At 41.1% G+C, this 6000-nt stretch overlaps 1 non-coding gene across 1 annotated transcript; it reads right to left on the bottom strand.

The window, feature by feature from the left end:
* Positions 1–5566: 5566 nt before the first annotated feature.
* LOC132537185 (U6 spliceosomal RNA) lies at positions 5567–5673 on the bottom strand. The gene has a single exon (XR_009548648.1). It is a non-coding gene; the product is annotated as a U6 spliceosomal RNA (small nuclear RNA).
* Positions 5674–6000: the final 327 nt, after the last annotated feature.

The raw sequence follows: 6000 nt of genomic DNA on the forward strand, positions 1-6000 counted from the left end.
GGAGACAATCTGAGTTTTCAAGACTATCGGAAGTTCTCAAAAATTGAGAAAAGTGGGCAGTTCAAAGCCCTGCTCTACACCTACAAGAGGGACACTGCACAAGCAGGGAAGCAGGTCTTTCTCCCTCTTTCTCTCCATCTTTCTCAATTTCTCTTTCCTATTCAAAAAAAGTAGAAGGAAAAGAAAAAAATAAATCTAACAAAACAAAACAATGTGTCTAAATGGTCATACTAAATTATTGCTAGGCAATTACATTTTTAAAATTTTATACTTATTTATTTTCCCTTTTCTTGCCTTTGTGTTTTATTGTTGTTGTAGTTATTGTTGTTGTAAATGATGTCATCATTGTTACATAGGACAGAGAGAAATGGACAGAGTAGGGGAAGACAGAGAGAGGGAGAGAAAGATAGACACCTGCAGACCTGCTTCACGGCCTTTGAAGCAACCCCCTGCAGGTGGGGATCCTGGGGCTCCAACCAGGATCCTTACACTGGTCCTTGCGCTTTGTGACACGTACACTTAACCCGTTGTGCTACCACAAAGCCCCGAAATTTGATTCCTTAATAAATCAAAGATACATTAAGCACATTCAGCAATATTACCTTAATATCTTGGTCTTCATATCCTACCCTGTGGTCAGTGACACTATTCTGGGTGAAATTGTAGGTCCAAATTCTTTCTGACTGGGCTCTTGTTCCAACCTTGCAGTGATAGAAATTCACATTTTAACATAATCACTATCTTTACTACAATGGAAAAGGCACTTGTAAATTTTTTTTTCTAAGGATTTCTATTTCTAGAGGTCAGGCACATACAACTGACAAGGAGCAAGAGTGGAAGGAACTTAGTTGTTTAAAACTCTTGTTATCTCAGGTTTACTTATGGAGTAAGTGTTTTTTTTCCCCTTCTGCACTACAAATCCACTGCTGCTGGAGGCCATCCCCCCATCCCTCTTTTTGTTGCCCTTTGTGTTTATCATTGTTGCTGGATAGGACAGAGAAATTGAGGGTGGGGGGGAGACAAAGAGTGGGAGAGAAAGACAGACACCTGCAGACCTGCGTCACCCCCTGTGAAGTGACATCCCTGCAGGTGGAGAGCTCAAACCAAGCTCCCAACCCCCATCCTAGCCCTTCATGCCATGTGTGCTTAACCCGCTGCACTACCACCCAGCCCCCAAGAGTGCCTCTTCAGTAGTTCCACTTCCAATCAAAGCCAAATTATCAGTGGTCTGGGAGGAGGAGGCAGAGTGGATAAAGTGCAGGATTCTCAGGCATGAGGTCCCAAGTTCAATTCCCCAGTGCCACATATACCAGAGTAACATGCTGATCCTCCCTTCTCCTCTCTCTCTCATTAATGAATAAATAAGATCTTTAGAAAAAACAAAAGAAAAATATCTCTGAAGATGGGTAAGTTGCACCATGGAAGAAATTAGAGCTTCTGTATTTTAGGTCCTGAGTCCAATCCCAAGCACTGCATATGTTAGAGTGCTGCTTCTGTGCCCCTATACCCCCTTCTGTAGTTCATGAAATTAAAATAATTAAAAATTATATTTTTACCCACACAAGTCCTTACTCCAGCAAGTTTACAACTGAGTTAACTCAAATGTCTTTCTCAAGCTGTTTCTATTCAGGATTTGTATCATAACTGTCTAAAGAGAAAATTGGTTTAAAGGTCATTTTTATGGATTTTTTTGTAAATTAAGATACTTTCAAGTTTTAAAATAAAAAACAGTATTACAAAAATTCATTATGACTCCCTGTGGGTTCAGAAATAAATAGCTCTGCCAAAACCATACTGCAAAGTGCAAGAACCAGCGGAAGGATCACAGTTCTGGCCCCTGCCAAAACCATACTGCAAAGTGCAAGAACCAGCGGAAGGATCCCAGTTCTGGCCCCCAGCTCCTCACCTGTGGGGGAATCACTTCACAAGCTGTGAAGCAGGTCTGCAGGTATCTCTTTATCTTCCCCTCTCTGTCTTCCCCCTCCTGTTGGTCTGCTTCTAAATTCTGCTTCTAAGACCTCTTCTGTTGCACTACCTAAGGTGTGGTCTACTTACATAATCACTGTGTTACCTGGGAACTGCCTTGCCTGTAGGGCATTGGTTTAATCCACACTGGTTTCTGAGCTTTTTCCTTCTCCCCACCCCATATCTTACCTAAATCTTCTTCCAACCTGACAGTTACATCTCAGGATATATAAGGACAGGATTATGATTAGAGATAGCTCTGGTTAGATCACACTGCATTCCCCACTCAATAAAGATTGAACTGCATCCCAGTTCAGCCATGACTCCCTGGTCTTCTGTCTCCCACGCACAAAGGTAGCCTGGCACCCACCTCTCTCCATTTCTCTCTGTCCTATTCACCAACAACTACATCAATAACCACAACAGTGTTAAACAACAAAGGCAACAAAAAAGGGGAAAATTAATTAATCAAAAAAAAAAACATACTGTAGTATTTTCTACTGATAGTGTCTAAGATCAATGGGCAGGAAAGGGTTTTTCCCCCACAACCTTTTTCTATATTTCCGAGATTTTCAATTACATATGTATGTAGTGTTATTCAAATATGTAAGTTCTACTAAAGTGTATGTATCACTTAAATAAGCAAAGTATGTATACTCTTGTTCTCTTCAGATTGTATAAATCTATTGCCTTTTAAGTAAGCAAAGTATTATAATATTTTAAATTATAAAAAAAAGTCTGCCACTGTCTGGGAGGTTGTGCAGTGGATAAAGCTTTGGAGTTCTTATGTGTGAGGTCTCAAGTTTGATCTCAGGCATCAGATGTGTCAGAGTGATGCTGTGGTTTTCCTCCTTCTTCTCCCCTATTTCTCTCACTAATAAAGAAATCTTTTTTTTTTAAGTAAAGCCTGAGTAAGGATGAAAGACAATGTGGAAGTCCAAAATAGCCATGTTTTTTAGTTATTTACAGTAAAAATTGAAGCATTTTAGGAAAAATGGGTTGCATAGCAGTAAGCATTAAATAACTGTCATTAGACACATTCAGATAATTTAGTTTTCCCCTACTTTTGTCCTTTCCACTTTCCTTACCCTTGTTTTAGCCTGCAGTAGTGTAACTGACAGTGCAAATAATGTATTTATCCCTTGCCTGCGATGGTCTCAGATTGCAGAGGAGCATCATTAGGTAGACTTGAAGCTAGGGATTTGCATTTAGAAACCACTACTTCTTAGCAAACCACTTCTGGCACAGACACCAGAGCCTAAACATTCAAGTTATTTCCTATTCACAACGGAATAGGAAATATGTCCTGAGATATTTTTACTTGGTCAAGAATAATGAAAAAACATTTTTTATATAAAGTAACTTTTTCAAAAGTTTTTTTCTTTTTACTTGGTAAGACAGAAATAAACAGAGATGGAAAGGGGAGATAGAGTGGAAAAAGAAAGTAAGACACATTAAGATACTGTTTCACTGCTTGTGAAGCTTCCCCCTGTAAGTGGGGATCAGGGACTTGAGCCCTCGTCCTCTCACACTATAACATGTGCACTCACAGTGACCTTTAAAAAAAGATGAATATATTGATGTATTTTAGTGCACCTGTTTCATACTCACATAATTCTACTGTTGCCAACAGTTGTTTTCTCCTTTTAAATTTAAATGAAAAAATGGGGTCTGGGAGGTGATGTAACCAGTGGAGTGCACGTTACAATGCGCAAGGATCAATCCAGCTGAGGAGAAGCTTCATAAGTGGTGAGGCAGCGCTGCAGGTGTCTCTCTGTGTCTCCCCCTCTACATCTTCTGTTCCCTCTCAATTTCTATCCAGGAAATAATAAATGAGTAAAATATACAGGGGGCCAGCAGTGGTGCATCTGGTTAAGCACACAAATTACAGTGCATAAGGAACCAGGTTCAAGTCTCTGGTCCCCAGCTGCAGGGGGTAGGGGAAGCTTCACAAGTGGTAAAGCAAGGCTGCAGGTGTTTCTCTGTCTCTCTCCTTTTCTAACTCCTCCTCTCCTCCCAATTTCTCTGTCTCGGTCCAATAATAAATAAATATATTAATATATATAAAAGAAAATTGACTTTAAAAATTAAAATATGAAATAGAAAAAGTGGGATAAAGAGCATGTGAGAAACATCACAGAACCTGCCATCATGCCTGGTGCTCCCATGTTGTGTTAGGGGTCAACACCAGGTCTGCAAGCATGGTGACATGATGTGCACTCTACTGGGGGAGCAAGCTCTGGACCCCTTTGTTTATTTATTTTTATGGATAGAGCACCACTCAGAACTTCTGTATGTTGGGGATCAAACTTGGGGCCTCATGCATGTGCAGTATGCAATTTACCACTAAATTTCCTCTCAGTTCAATGCTTATGATTTTGAGATAGTGACCTAAGCACAGCTATACCATCCATGAAACTTCACTTGCTATTTCTGTGTTACTGTTCAGTGGTGCCAGGAATCAAGCCCAGGGACTCCCACAATAAGGTATGTGCAAAGTGACTCTTCGAAGAGTTGTTAAGTGATTCTACTAAATATTATCTGCAGTGTCCTGAGAGGTGGTACAGTGAATAAGACATTGGACTCTAAAGCATGAAGTTCTCAGTTTTATCTCTGGCATTCCATAGGTCACAGTGATGCTCTGGTTCTTCCCTCAATCCTTCTCATTAAAAAAAAATTGTTTTCTTTTTCCTTTCCCTTTTGTTGCCCTCGTTGTTTTATCATTGTTGTGGTTATTATTATTATTGTTATTGATGTCACTGTTATTGGATAGGAAAGAGAGAAATTGAGAGAGGAGGGGAAGATAGGGGAGAGAAAAATAAGACATCTGCAGAGCTACTTCACCACTTATGAAGAGAAAACCTACAGGTGGGGAACAAGGGGCTCAACCCAGGATCCTTACTCCAGTCCTTGCGATTTGCACCCAACTCAGGATCAGAAAGTGGCTCAGGGGGTAAAGCACGTGCTTTACATAGCATGTGGCTGGGGTCTGATCCTGGACACCGCAATTGAACACCACAGGCAGGCAATGGGAGGGACTCCATGCATAGAGGAGCAGTGCTTTGCATGTCTCCCTCTCTTAAAGGATATAGAATGGAGACTGGCAGGGGAGGCTTCTCAGCTGTTCCATGCAGGTGCAAGGTTCTGGGTGGGATTGATCCCCAGGCACAATATTTGAAAAAAATTTTTAAAAGGTCTTTGTATTACTTAAAAGATGTACAGTTAAAAGAACAATATTACCATGAGTTTATAGCCAATCTGCAGACCTGGAGGCTGGCACAGTGGTTGGAGTTTTGGACTCAAGCATGAGGTCCTGAGTTCTACCTCCAGCATCACATGTTCCAGACTGATGCTATAGTGTTTCCTCTCTCTCTCTCTCTCTCTACCTCTCTCTCTTTCTCCTCCCTTTCTCCCTCACTGATTAATAAATCTTTTAAAAGAGCTCCAGCATATGTAGAACCAGAGTTCAGACAGACCTAGGATCCCACACATGCAAATCCAGACCTCTTGCCACTGAACCACCTCCCAGCTTGCATTAACTGGCTCTTTAAAAGATTATAATTATTTATATGTGTGTACATATGTTTTATAATCTTTTTAAAAAAATATGGTAGGCTTCATGAATTTGTGTGTAATCCTTGAGCAGGGGCCATGCTAATCTTCTCTGTATCATGCCAATTTTAGTATATGTGCTACCGAAGCCAGGACTATATTATAATCTTATTTAAAAAGTGTTAAGAGAGGGAGACAGTTGGAGTCGGGTGGTGGCACAGCGGGTTAAGCGCACATGGCGCAAAGCGCAAAGACCAGCTGAAAGATCCAGGTTTGAGCCCCTGGCTCCCCACCTGTAGAGGAAGATCCGGGTTCGAGCCCCTGGCTCCCACCTCACAGGTGGTGAAGCAGGTCTGCAGGTGTCTGTCTTTCTCTCCCCCTCTCTGTCTTCCCTTCCTCTCTCCATTTCTCTCTGTTATCCAACAATAAGGACATTAATAAGCACAACAATGTTAAGCAACAAGGGCAACAAAAAGGGAAAAT

The sequence above is a fragment of the Erinaceus europaeus genome, chromosome 2 (assembly GCF_950295315.1).
Source record: "Erinaceus europaeus chromosome 2, mEriEur2.1, whole genome shotgun sequence".
Taxonomy (NCBI): domain Eukaryota; kingdom Metazoa; phylum Chordata; class Mammalia; order Eulipotyphla; family Erinaceidae; genus Erinaceus; species Erinaceus europaeus.